A 13,254-nucleotide genomic window follows, 5' to 3' on the forward strand; every position below is an offset into this window, starting at 1 on the left:
TTGTCATTCAATTTGCAAACCAAATGTAAGAGGGCAAACCAATAGAAGCCACCTTTGAAAAGGAAGAAGTATTTGCCAAAAGAGCTCAAATTGCAACTATACTTGTGAGTCATGAGAATAGTTATGCAAATGGACTGAAGAAGATACTTGAACACAGAAGACGACAAAATAAACATGGTCAATATGATGACATTCCTGATGAGGATTTTATTACATTAGCTTGAGTTTTACAAATTACATTTTATATCAATATACAAATTACTTTATGACATCTACAAAAATTCCATTACATTTTATATTATCAATTTCAAATTATATATTCTACTCCAAAAGATTGCAAAAAATCAATTACTATCACTTTTTGAATATAAATTTATTTCATCTATTATACAACACAATCAAATTAAATAAATACAACTACCATACAAAAAAATTAATCTATTTAAAAAACAACCACATTTTATTATCCAAAGAATATGGTTACCAATTTAGATAAATTTATGCAAAACAAAAAACTAGATAACTTAAACTGTTTCTGGAATATATGTACACACTATATTTGAAAAATGAAAATAATAGCTATTTATTATTGTTTTTTTTTTCAGTGCCAGATCAACACCCAAATTCCTCATCCTTCACGCATAATTAACCCCCAACAAAAATCATTATTTCACTCTTATACTAACTTCACATTCTCTCCCTAACACCAACTTCCATTTTCACGCACAAATAAGTCATTCACGATGAAGAAAGTGCATGCACTATAAACAGAAATCCAACCCCCAACACAAATCATGCATCCTCATTTTTTGATTTCGTACATCATTCTAGTTCTTTCACGGACGAATTCATGCAAATTTCAACTTCGGTGAGCAACTTGGTCGTAGAAATACCCATAAAATAAACAAAGGTAACAATCTTACAATTTTTCTCAACATGTTTCACAAAATGATACGGTTCATTATTTATATAACTAATATCTACTGGAATCAAGCATGTACAATAACATGCATCAACTTAAACAAAACACAGATTATACTATTTTCATAAATTTGTTTTGTTATTTACTCTCAGTACGAATCCATCACAGATTCACCCAAAAAAAGACTATTTACTAGCCAATTATTTAATATATAAACATACATTATGCTATTACACGAACTAGTGTGATTCTCTGTTTGTAATTTGTACACTGCAGTAAAATAGTTCACGATTTTTAAGTTTAATAAACAGTGTTTATGAAATAGTTTACAATTTGCTTCATTTGTAAATAAAATGAAATGTACGGAAATAGTATAATCTGGGATGCATTCACGAACTAGTATAAACATATATTATGTTATTACACAAACTAGTATGATTCTCTATTCATAATTTATACATTCAACAAAATAGTTTGTGTTTTTTAAAGTTTAATAAACAGTGTTTACAAAATAGTTTACAAATTGCTTCATTTATAAATAGAATTGCAAAATTTTCAAATCTTACACATAATCCACCTCCTATTGTACATTTTTATTTCTAATTTGTTTAGTTATATGAATCGTATAAAGATTTATGCAGTTATAAAAATGTTTTGTATTTCCATAAATAGTAATTCACTTTGGTATGCTTCAGATATAGTGTGTACTCATATTGATTTTTATTTGTTTACAATCAAGTTGCATTCTAATAAAAACTATATGGTTTTAGTTAGAATAATTGTACAAATGTCAAACTCAACCAAAGCCAATGTCAAAATGATATCGAAAACAACAAAGAAGATGCAACAAAGGAAAATGCTTTGAGAAATAGAAAACACTAGAAAGTGTGACCCGCGCGTTGCTGCGGGAAGTGTCACCTGCGTGTTGCTGCGGTATTGAAAATTTTGTGACAAATTATGATTAAAAAATGTAAAAGATAATGCATCCAATGATTGTGGACCTAATGTCATCAAACCAAAGTAAACTTTCATTTAACCAAGTTCTTAGCACTTCAGTTAAATCTCAAGTTTTAAAAAGTAGTTCAATTTGACTAAAATTATACAGAGTGAGGGAAAAAGACAAAACAAATAGTTGCGGAAAGGTGTACATTGACACTAATCCTGTAAGTCAAATATGAAAAATGTTAAGAATGTAGAAGCTTAAATTATCCCTAGCATCAGTAGATTAACAATGAAGAAACAAAATCCATATGTTTATATTGATTGTTGCTTGACAATTCAGCATGGGAAAAAATGCAAGAAAGAAATATTGTTAAATATCATGTGAATAAATGAATAACAGTCAACATTACATATAGTATAACATGAATATGCATGTGCATAGTAAACACTACGCAATAATATGCATAGGCAAACACTAACTATCAATTAACCATTTTCATTAACACTTTAAAAAAGTTGTTTAAGTATAAAAAGATCTAATACAAAGAATAGAACACTGAATATTATAAAAAATAAATCCATATAATATATAGACACAAAGATTATGAAAATATATATCATTTGACAATACAAAATCAAGCATCCCAAATAGTGTTTTTGACCCAAAAAATAAAGATCCTAGATAGTTTATTACATAAAACAGAAACGTTAGATCATATGCATTGAAACAATTAACAAATTTTCAATGAGCAATACTAAGTATTTATTACTTAAGATCATTAAGTAATGATTGCTCACCTTTTCATCAACCAGTATACGTGCAGACCTGTATATTTATCAGTTGTCATCAGAACAGGCAGACTTTAATTTTTACTGCCTTTTTATATGGTTATCAGTTCTGATCCAAGTAAACTAAAAAAACCAATTATAATTAAAGATTTATTAGTTATAGCTAAATCAAACAATGGTTGTATCTCAAGAAGTGAAAGATAATTAGTTGTGTCTAGTTTTGTGTCAACACTTCATATTACAACCAATTTAACTATTACAACAATATAGTGACACACTTAACATAAAATTCTGCCAACCATATAACAATAGTAAATCAAGTAATTTGCAAAAATTAGAAATGTATCATAAAAAGTAAATATCTTATCTCATACGTGTTAAAATGATTAACAAATTCTTAGTCAGTCGTATCTTATTAAGACTCGTGGCTGAGAAAATAAGAAGGGAGAAAGAGAGAAATGAAACATTACCATCTAGTCTCTTTAACTGTGTAAAACGTAGAATTCACATAGTCAACGGCCATACTTGAAACAAATGAATAAAAAATTAATAAAACTTCATCAGAGATTCAGAGTAATAGTTAAAAATTTGGAAGACCCAAATAAAAATCATTTAGCTATAAACAGTAAGCAAAAACGTGAAGAAAAAAAAATAGAGATGCACTAAGACCATAATTCATGACTGTTATCCAAAATCTCCAAAGTAAACATACAATCAAATAGATTCCTTTCTATTTTTCATCTCTCTCCCTATTATTTAGTATTGTGATAAGGTTATGATAAGCAATTATTTTTCCAAAATTTAGTAATAATAAACATCACAGTATAAGTTTAACATGAGAGAGAGTCAATCTCTACCTTTGATATGTTGATCCTACCATTCCCCTGCATACTTGATCCTTTTTAAGTCCACCTATTGGCAAAAAAATAAAGACAAAACTTGTAACACCATTTAAACAAAAAGAGATTTCTCAATCAGAGAAAGCTTCAATTTCAATTAATTTATTTTGTTATCAATGCAATATTGGAACTTGCATTTGGTTCAAAAAAGTAATGTAAATTGATCAAGCAAAAGAAACTAAAAATAGAATCTATACCAATTGGTTTAAAAGCATTAATCAGTATGACAATGAAAATTTCATACTGAAATCTCACCTTGTGGCATAACCTTATATGTGTTCATTTCCTATTTTTCATCAGACGCATTCTCATTCTCTAGTTGTTGAGTTTAATTTTTCTTTCGACTCCCTATGTAGATGGGCTCAACCTCCTTTTGTTTTTCCTAGAAATTTTTCACTGAAATACAAACCTGTATAAGCGTTTGAAAACCTGAATTGGTTATGGATATTAACAAACTGTAGAGAACTTGTTACATAATATACATACCTGCAGCATTAGAACAGATGAGAAACGGTGGGTATCATCAATAGTACTTGTCATCAACATCAACTTATCATCCAAAGCCGCATTTAAATTCTTTTATTCTTCATCATCTATGATATATATGAATAATAGATCTCAAAAGAATGATTAAAAAAACAAACAAAGTATGGTCGAAATTGCTTTATAATTTCGTATCAATATGGCATGAAAACTTGGTTGATTCATTTGTGAACTAAATTAAAAACAAACTTAAACGTTAATTTAGTGATGAGAGGTTGATTATTCAGTGATAAACTACATATGCACGCCACTGTCTACTTAAGGTGAGCAATTTGAAGATTCTATACCTCAAGCATCTGGAACCCTACATACAAAAGCGGCAAAAACGATGGCCACTGCTTCTTGAAAATAAAAAAATCAAATCATATACCCGCGCTAAAAATCCATATACAACACAACCCCAAAATTAATTATCACCAATTTTCTGTACCAAAATTAATTATCACCAAATTTTTTTTTACAGAAAATAGATCCGCAAACTAAACACGACCCAAAAAAATTTTAAATTTTGTTCAACAAAAGATATAAGAGCAGGAACATAAATTATATACCTTAATCAGAAGGGGCCTGCAAACTTCTATACAAAAACCATAAAATTCGAACGGTAACGTTTCCTGAAATAAAAAACAACCAAATCATACACCCACACTAAAAATCCAAACTCATAAACCATGAACACTTCTCCCTGAAAATAAAAAAACAACCAAATCACAACCCATACTAAAATCCCAAACAGACAAAGGAAACCCCAATAATTAATCATCCCACCAAAAACGAAACAGGACCCAAAAAAAATTAAAAATTCTGTTGGAAAAAGATTTAAGAACAAAAACATAAATTATATACCTCACCCAGAAAGGGCTTGCAAGCCTGTACAATAAAACCTTAAAATTCGAAGACCAATGTTTCCTGCAACAAAAAATGAAATCAGATCAAACATCCACACACAAAGTACGAAAAAAATTAAGAAAACGCTTAGCACAAAACGGCAAGACTTGAATTTTACACTAATCAATTAAAAAAAAAAATTTCTTGCTAACCAAACAGAAAATAAGATGCGGATGAAGCAACACACCTAAAATGGCGCGATTGGTTTCTGGAAAACAGCCAAAAAAAATCCAAAAATGCCTTTCTAGACGACGGAATCGAAATCGAAACGGAGAGACAGACGAAGAGATAGAGAGAGGAAATGAAAAGGAAAAGAGACGGAACAAAATGGAAGACATTTCACCACCAAATTTCAACAAAGAAGTAACAAAGCACAAAAAAAAAAAAAAAAAAAAATCAAATATTTGGCTTCTGGGTAGTTGAGAAGAAGTGAGATTTAATTACCTGTCAAAGGCTAAATTGGGAGCACGATGGCGCGTCGAAGAGATTGAACAGATGAGGAAGCAAAGATCGGACAGATCTCACGAAGCGGAATCGAAATTGCTAATCGGTTGAAGAGCACAGTTTTTTCCTTTTTGGATTTCTGCGATTTCTGAGGAAGAAGTCGAGACACTTCTATTGGATACCAGGGTTAAAATACACCAGAAGAGTATGGAAGAGTAAAAACAAAAAGAAGGGAGCACGATGACCAACACGTGTGAAACATGGCACAAATGCAATTAAACTAATCAAGCAGGGGCAAAAAAGGAAGCACACTGCTCTAGAACAGTGCCACCCGAGTTTGGGTTTTAGTATATATAAATATCACATACGAAGAATGAGACAATTCATCTACAAATTAACACCACTATTGAAGAAGTTGGAGAAACAATGCAAAGTGCAAAAAAAAAAAAAAAAAAAAAAAAAAACCCAAACAAACAAACATTACAAAGGCAGAGGAAGAGGGAGACATAACCTAAAGAACAGAACAATTGTGAATCAAAGAGGTAGAAGAAAAGATGTCGGACACTACAACCACCAATAGCAATTAAAAGAAAGAAAAAGAAAATGTCAAACCAGTTTTAGAATCAAGGAAGCAACAAATTGAAGAAGGAATGGTGCAAAAAGAGGAAATATAACAAACAAATAAGCATGGTGACATAATTGAAAAATTGTTGCACAAAATTGTTTCACCAATGGCAAAAGAAAGAGAGCAAGAAACAAATATTGAAGCTCTAAAAAGCAACGATGCTCACAACAAGAATGATCTGCAAGTCAAAAAGTAAACAGTCAGTCAAAAAGCAACAAAGCCAACGACAAAAAACAAAAAGAAAGTCTTTGGCGAAACTCCATCATTCAACCTGGATTTAAAAGATGAGCCTTCTTCACAACCGGATGACCTTCCAGCAATAAATCACATAGACATCATCGTGAATTGGACACAACTTTAAGTGTACAAGATGATAAAATCAGATGATAGAAGAAGAATAACTCAATTCTGATTAACAAACAGTATGTAAGTAATACAAAAAAAAAAAAACTTTTAACTGAAGTTTTTTTACACACTCTCATAACTTTATAAGCACTAACGAATTCTTGTATAATTAAAACTTTTGCTTTGTCCTGCAACAATGAATACTAGACAGCTGAAACTACATATTTCAACTATTACAGAATAATGGTATTGAAAGAAGACCTGCACAGTTTAATGGCAAATGGACCTACATCAACTCAGATTGTTGATTCTTTCTGCTACCTAAAAAGAGAACAAGAGAACATTACGAAACAAATGAACTTCTATGTCTCCAACAATTTCTGTGAGTAAACAAAACAACTAATATTCTGCAAAATAATATTTACATATACATATAAAAATTAAAACAATTAATCTATAATTATGATTTTAGATGATTTTCCTTTTCAAAAGAATAACATCAATGAACAAAGCATTGAAACAACTGTGTGAAACAGGGAAAGGCTTTACAACCAATTGATGGACCAATATGGAAAAGTATCAAAAAATTTCTTCCCATTGTTTCATTACAACCATATCTCCTTGGTAGTTTTGGACACAAAAAATGCAAAAATGATTCATTACAATTCTCTTCGACAGAGCACAACAGAAGAAGATGTGAACTTTGATTGCTACTGGGAAAATGCATCAATAGTGGTAAGCAAAAACGCACAACCAAAAACTCATATTTATAGAAAACAAACATCTTATTATTACATTATAAATTTTTGCAGGGCCACTTTGTTCAATATTGGCTTGATAAAGCAAGAAAATTAACAAGCAATTCAAATGTTATGGATTCAACTCAAGCCATAATGAAGAAAATCAATTCCATCAAAATTGACTTTGAATTCTAAGTCAAAGAATATAGAACATGTGCACAACAGAAACCAACATCGTACGTTATAAAGTGAAAAGCATTTTAGTTATATATATAGTTTGTGTTTACTACATTTCAAAAACAATATGAATAATTTGATGCAGTTATACAAATAGTTTGTTTTTTAAATAACTACTCTATACCACACACTTCGCCCTAGTTTGGTATTAAGGTGATTCTGAAAAAAGTGGTTATAAAAAAAAGCTGGAAACTTTTTTATGTTTGGTAAACATTCAGTTTCAGTTTTTTTTTTTCACAATTTTGGATGAAAAAAAGCCAAAAACACAAAGTTGCAAAACCCAGCTTTGAAAAACCAGTTTTTTTTTTTTTTTTTCACATCTGTTTTACATAAAAGTTTATCAAATACTATAATACTGTTTTTTTTTTTTTTTCAAAAACACTTTTACAAAAAGTTTACCAAACACTTTGCTGTTTTATTTCACAGCTGCTTATTCTCACAGCACAGTAGAAACAATTTTTTTTCAAAGCACATCAATACCAAACTAGCCCTTCATTTCATTTTAATACTCATAATCATTGACTTGAATTTCTTTGTAAATCAAATTAGATTGCGGCTTATACATGATGAGCTTCATTGACCAACTCTCAACTAACTGGAAGGTTCAAAGACGTATCAAAGATTACCAAGTCATAAAAGTAAGGAAAGATATCCTCGTGAATTTGATAAACCATGATTTTAGTTGGACAAAGGAACAAAAAGCATATATCAAATCTCACAACAATTGACAAGCTCAAAAACAGATCCATGATTGCTTGAACAGACATATTCAACATACTAAGGCAAGAACTTGTAAACATCAATATCATCACCATTTAACTCAAAAACTGTCATCTATTTGCCAAAGTATGCAGTAGTATAATCAATATCTAATCCATAAAACTGTTTTAAGTTTAAAATGATCTCCTTTGGTTTAATAAGAGGATTTGACTGAACCTTATCCTTGATGAAAAAAGCAACAAATTGTCGTGCAACAACTTTGTTTTTCTTCTTCCGAATCATACCCTTGCATGTATTCACATTATGCAACTTCCGAATAACAAAAAAGTCATTAATACCACACTTGATACATACACACGCCAAAGACAACCATTAGATTCATTTCAATAACACTTTGAATTAATGAAATTCTTATCATTCTTCAAATACTTCAAATCAAAACCACATTCAACAGAAAACTTCTTCAACTTATCTAGGAAATCAACACAGCCTCTCCTAAAAACTTGCCCCTCAGTTTCTATGTAACTATCTCATTCACATGACATATAATTGTACACACCATGAGAACCATACTTCCCTAAATAATCATTTTCATTAGCAACAATTATAGAGTCTAATGTACGGCAAGAAGAAGATATGTTTTCCGTATGTAACTGAAAGATAGAACCATCACATTTATCCATAACCAACATTTCTACAATAGATTTCCCAACAACATAAAAAAACCATCAACATATTCATAACATCGGTATCACAATCTAACATACAATGAGGATCTTTATTCAAAGCATATCGCAACTCAAAACAACCAACTCTCAAACCCTTAAACCTATAACAAAGATCAATACAAATCTGATTGACGATAGAAGTTGATGAAATAGAAATAACAATGGATAAACCACCATATATAAACTGAGCTAGTTTACCATTCTCCATAACTATTGAACGAAAACAAAAAAACAAAACAATTTAAATCAATACACAATCTTTTATACAATAAACAACAACAATTGTTTATTAATATGTTGCAAAACCAAATTCCAATCTTTGTAAAACAAATCAGTACCTATTAGTTAAACAATATACATATAAAGTGAACAAAAATAATACTATTTATAAAACACAACAATCACAAAAACAAAAAGTAAACTGAAATATCCACTGCTTCATAAAAAAAAAAAATACTATTTCTGAAAAATGTTAAAAAAATCAAATGTGATGAACACAAATTAATTCATAATAAATTTTTAAAAAATGAAAACAAAACCAAGATGAACAATATAGAATACAAACAAAACAAAAAATAAAAGACAAAACAATTCAAAACTTACTTGAGATTCTTCGAAATAAGAAACTGCTAACTGAAAATTTCAAAAACCGGAATCAATCTGCTAATCTGAAAACAAATCAACAACAATATATAAGTCAAATAAAAAGCTAAGCATATTACATGCCAAAAAAAAAAAAAAAAAAAAAGACGACAAAATCGAATTCAAAACTGCAAAAACAGTGTCGATTACCTCCAAACAAAAATCTAATCAAATATGAAAGACGATCACTCTAGTGAATATATTCAACCACAACGAACAACACCAATGATAATGATTCAATAGAATCTCAAAATATGCAACCACTGCGAAACTGTTTTGAAACCAAGGTTTGTTTCAGAAGAATCCCTCTAATAGGGATGAAGAACAACGGCGATCACGATTTCTAAATGCGCTCTCAACATTCGTTGGCAAGCATTACTCAAACCACTCAACCAGATTCGAAAAAAATTGAAGAACTCTCTGCAATTGTTCTACAAAAATTAAAATTCAATTAGTTCATAAGGTTTGGCTAACTCCAAACTAACTAATCTAACATAATATTAAGTTAGGTTAACCATATCCGTTAGGGGTAAATTTGACAAATCACCATATTATTTTGTTTGGGCTATTTTATTTGGGCTGATATAAAAGTGGGCTTTGTACTAACCATTAAATAAACTTACAATGTGGTTTTTGGTTAAAAGTTAAAGTTTTCAAGTCATTTTGGTTAGTTTTCCTATAAAAATAAGGTCTGTTAGAAGGCCAAACTAGTTTTATATAAGCAAAAGTTGCACGACTCCAGCCCACCAAGTCTAATGACCAATTGGGATCTTACCCTAGGGTTCGAATGACCACCTCGCTCTAACCCGTTTAAGGGGTCGGACAGGGTTTCCTCCGAGGCTCGTCTGCCACACAGATGACTAGACCCAAGACCCGAGAATATCTCGCCTCTTTAAGTAACGATCTACGTGTCATCTGACATGCTTAAGTCACCATTGTGATTGTGCAAACCCTCACAAGACATAACTGAAAGCCACTTACTAGGAATTATAGTCACTATCAACGGCAAATGACCATTCTATCAGGGCTCCAACTCGGCAATACGATCGAGGTTGCTTATTCTCCACTGCCTATAAATAGAGCCAGAAGCTTTTTAGCTCAAGACCTTCGTCAAATTCAATTTGTATGATTATTAAAATCTTGAATGATTCTTCAATCAACACAACTGTTTTTTAGCAAAAACCTAATTGCTCTTTAGCAAGCTTCTTCACTCTTCAGCTACAATCTTAAAGCCTTCATTTGCAACAAACACATCCTAAGATACCTGAGATTAAAACTTTTACAGCTTTGTCACCCTGTGGTTGATTCGGTTGATATTTCCAACCACCCTGATTCCCTATCAAAGGTGCATGTTATGTACAAAGTCCAATCTAATACCAGTAATCTCGATGGACTCCTCTAACATTATCTTGTCCTTCAGGGCCTAAATCTTGCTAGAGTTTTCAATGTTTTCTTTACATTTCCAGTCAATTTACATTTCAAGTCATGTAGTTCGGCCAATCGGTCCAAAATTTACTTTTGAAAACATTTGTAATATTGACTTCATCATGAAATGATTACATTCTGTTTTCAGCTTTAGTTTTTATTTCACTTTCATTTACTTTTTAGGCAGGCATTCATGAAGTTACACTGAATTTTAAGTCATGGTTCTCTCAAGGCACATAAAAGAACTTAACCAAACCAGCATCACGCTCGATCCACAATCATTTAGTTAAGAAGTTAGATTTACGTGCTACTCTCACACATATTCGAACACGAACATTGTCAGTTGGTAGCGTCCAACAGTGGCACACCTATTCTCTCTTTTTCTCGGGTCATCTTGTGGCATAGAGACCGAAAGCAACTCTCATAAAAAATACATGTTGAATCCAGTCTAGACTTTATCTGATTTTTTACACCAACAATATTCTTGATTTTAATGTATGTGCGTTTACGAATGATATTCGCTTTCTATTTGCCCTCCTTACCTTCCCTACTTGTTTATGTTCCTTAATTCACCATAAATTTATTCAATTATATAATTTTTTTTAACGACATGATTTCTTGTACTTAAAAGGTGCTTAACGCCAATGATGATATAAAAATACAAAAATTTATGTACAATCATGCCATAAGATGAGTATTGACTCACTGTATAATCGCAATCAACAACCTTGTTTTGGGTGAGAAATGTCCACATATCCTGGTGAAAGCTCATGTGGAAACTTTTGGTTATTGGACTTTTATGACTCCAGTCCTCTAAGCGAAAACAAACCTACGTCAAATTCGTTCCCCGTTATCGTAATGTTAAATGATTAACATGCGTTCTAAGGCACCACGTAGCTGTGAAATCATTCCATGTCGTTTCCCTAGCCCCTACATTCAAAATAAAGGATGTTATTAAAGTGTTCCCATGACTTTATCGGCTGCTGACAATGAAGGGTTACTGAATTTTCAGCACCTTTTGATACGGGATAGAAGAACATTGCATATGGCAATCAAATCCCCACCTTTTGGTTAATCACTTCTAGAAATTACCTGCATCCAAACTACTAACTGCCTTGAACATTTAGGCGGATCTAATTGTTCAGAAAATGTTCGTATTACAATTTTTTTTATAACTTTTTTAATACACATGATATCTACGCTATGTGTTAGGAAAGTATGTTAAATCTCACAATGAGTTAGTCATAATAGTTTGGTTCGGTAAGTATTGGGAGAGGATTGAACCTAAGATCTCTTATAAGTAAAGAGAACTACCACTAGACCGTACTACTAAGTGACAGATTTTCTGTAACTTTATACCATACCATTCATGATGCTTGATGCCATCTAGTTTGGTGTAAATATTACTAATTTGGGTTATCATGCCCTACCCATGTTTGGATATAACAAATTTTCCATGGAGCAGTCAAATCATATTGATAAACTTGTTTGTTGCCCACCATAGGTGTTAGGTGCTCTACGACTGCTGGAGTCACGTTTGAGCTATGTGTGGCTGCGTCTTGTGATTCTCTTCTCCTGCTTGCTCGTCTGTTTGTACGTTTGATTCCTGGTCTTTGTTTTTTTTTTTTGGCTTTTGCTCTGGTATTGGATTTCCAATTTAACAAAAAAAGAGAAAAAAAAAATGTTGTTGCCTTAGCTACTACGTCATTCCAATGTTTTTTTTTTCCTTTTTTCTAATACCAGCATTGATTAACACTAGTTTATCAAAAATACTACAAGGAAGGTGGGAGGAGACTCAAAATTTGGTGCAAATCGAGGAGAGTATATTATTCTAGTCAATTTGACCTAATTCAAGTTTATAAGTTTGTACATGCATGCACGAAAAATTTGATTGTTACATTGTGGTAAATCATAACCTCATTCCCATTTTTGCAATAATCCAAATCTCCTATATTTTTTTGTGTATTCTAAAGCTACAAAATTAAAACAAATTAACCTAGTCCCAACACTTTGTTTGTGAAGCAGTACTTTTTTTTGGAAATATATGGGACAAAAAGAAGTTGGAGAGAAATGTGAAACGAAGGGAGTGAGAGAGAAAACGTGGTAGTGTAGATAGTTTTACATATTTTTTTTAACAAACAATATTATTTACATCAAGGGGTAGAGAAGTGAGTTAAACCTCATAATGGGTAAGCCATAATAATCTGGTTCAAATTCGTCTTTGACGATAATCGAATTTAAGTTCTCTCACATACAAGTGAAGAGAAACACCACTAGACCGTAGTACTAAGTGGCTTATATTTTTATTTTTTATAGTTAACGATATACTATGACGACGTGTGGCTGAGGGAAGGAACAAAAGTAA

At 31.3% G+C, this 13,254-nt stretch overlaps 1 long non-coding RNA gene across 1 annotated transcript; it reads right to left on the minus strand.

The window, feature by feature from the left end:
• Positions 1–1,925: 1,925 nt before the first annotated feature.
• LOC103965680 lies at positions 1,926–6,272 on the minus strand. Its single transcript, XR_007252063.1, has 8 exons — positions 5,428–6,272; positions 4,942–5,004; positions 4,647–4,709; positions 4,039–4,145; positions 3,808–3,948; positions 3,511–3,565; positions 2,663–2,690; positions 1,926–2,083 (listed from the first exon to the last, which is right to left on the minus strand). It is a non-coding gene; the product is annotated as an uncharacterized LOC103965680 (long non-coding RNA).
• Positions 6,273–13,254: the final 6,982 nt, after the last annotated feature.

The sequence above is a fragment of a genome, unplaced genomic scaffold (genome assembly GCF_019419815.1).
Source record: "Pyrus x bretschneideri cultivar Hongxiangsu unplaced genomic scaffold, Pyrus_bretschneideri_v1 Contig45, whole genome shotgun sequence".
In the NCBI taxonomy this organism is placed as follows: domain Eukaryota; kingdom Viridiplantae; phylum Streptophyta; class Magnoliopsida; order Rosales; family Rosaceae; genus Pyrus; species Pyrus x bretschneideri.